The sequence below is a fragment of the Terrapene carolina genome, unplaced genomic scaffold, assembly GCF_002925995.2.
Source record: "Terrapene carolina triunguis isolate 2854851 unplaced genomic scaffold, T_m_triunguis-2.0 Scaffold28543, whole genome shotgun sequence".
Classification (NCBI taxonomy): domain Eukaryota; kingdom Metazoa; phylum Chordata; order Testudines; family Emydidae; genus Terrapene; species Terrapene triunguis.
The window spans coordinates 3,078-4,652 of record NW_020692894.1 but is presented as its reverse complement, the minus strand read 5'-3'; the positions used below and the strand labels follow the sequence as shown (position 1 = coordinate 4,652).

General features: G+C 65.7%; 1 non-coding gene across 1 annotated transcript in view; it reads left to right on the top strand.

Moving 5' to 3' along the window:
• The first annotated feature begins 1,074 nt into the window (after positions 1-1,074).
• LOC112124983 overlaps positions 1,075-1,575 on the top strand; it is an 878-nt gene continuing 377 nt past the window's right edge. The window contains exons 1-2 of the transcript XR_003899972.1: positions 1,075-1,136; positions 1,525-1,551. This is a non-coding gene — a transcript (uncharacterized LOC112124983). The remainder of the gene's footprint in view (positions 1,137-1,524; positions 1,552-1,575) is intronic.

Genomic DNA, 1,575 nt, shown 5'->3' with positions numbered 1-1,575 from the left:
CCTGCCCTGCCCCCCAGTCCCGGGACACCCCCACCCTGAGCAGATCCTGTACATCGCTGACTTCCCCCCAATCCTTCCACCCCATGGGGCTTGCCCCCGGTCCCTGCCCAGAACCCATGGCTCCCCCAGTGCCCACCCCACAGGCCTTGGCCGCCCCAGGTCCAGTCTCTTGGGCTGGTGGGTGCCGGCCGGGCCCCACAGACACTGCTGGGGGTGGGGGGGAAGCGCTGCAGTCCCCTTGCTGTGGTGTGTCAGCAGGGATAAGTCAGGGCGTGTGTTGGTACAAGCATGTCAGAGCGTGTCAGGGTGTGTGCTGGTGTCACAGAGCCACAGGGTCGGGGCTACAGCCCCCAGCTTTGGAACAGACCCCAGGGGTCCCACTCTTCCTCCAGGGTGAGCCCCGCGAGTCCCCCTGAGTCGGAGCCCGAGGGAGACGTGTCGCCCGCAGCGCCAGCTCCTGCGGGGCCAGGCAGCGGCTGCAGACACAGCCGGGTCCCTGTGGGACTGGCCGGGCACAGCCCTCGGGTAGCCCAGAGAGAAGCAGGTTAAAGCCCAGCCCGGCCCAGCCTGCTGCAGAGACCCCCTGGCTCCCGCTCTGAGCTCTGTCCGCTCCCTGGCTCCCCCCCAGCCAAGCTGCCCCCCAGCCAACACGTACCAGCCCTGCCTGGCTCCTCTGTCCTCCGAACTCCAAGGCGGGGCACGCCTGGCTGGCTGGCTGCGGGTAGGGGGGGCGCCAGCCAGTCGTTAGCAAATGTCCCGGTGATTGGATTTGCCATTGACTTCACACACGCTCCTTGGACCTGGCCCAAACCCTCACACCTGCATCGCTGGGCCTCTGCAGAGAGCACAGGGCCCTTCCCACCCGCTAGTGAACAATGCAGCGTCCAGGGAAACTGAGGCACACACCATATTCACCAAAATCTTACAGAAAATTCCTCTCCGTCCGGGGGTATGGTGGGCGTGTGCTCTGGATGGGGCAGGACATATCGGGGATGGCAGGGGGGTGTCCGTGTGCTGGCTGGGGGAGCTCAGGCCTGGCCTGCCCCTCCTAATCCAGCCCCCCATCCATTTCAGGCGATCCCCACAGGCGCCCCAGAGCCGCCAAGTCTCCTTCACCAGGACAGAGACCGACAACGGTGAGTGGGGGGGGGGTGAGAGAAATGGGGACGTGCAGACAGAAACACGGGGAGACAGACAGGGGGATGGACAGACGGCTGGGGGGGATGGACGAGATAGTCGTGATGGACAGACAGACAGGGGGACGGGCAAATGGGGACTGGATGGACGGTTCGGGGGATGGGCAGACGGCTGGGGGGACGGGCAGATGGGATAGCAGTGATGGACAGACAGACGGACGGGGGGACAGGGGGATGGGGGATGGACGGCCGGGATATCAGTGATGGACAGACAGACGGACGGGGAGGATGGAGGAGGGGGGAGTGACACGCAAAGATATGGGGAGGGGGAGGAGGGGTCGTTGGTCTTTGGGGGTGACTGACACCTTTCTCTCCCCTCCCCCTCTAGACAGCGTCCCCAGCTACGAGAACGAGGGTGAGTCTGGACCCCCCCCCCCCC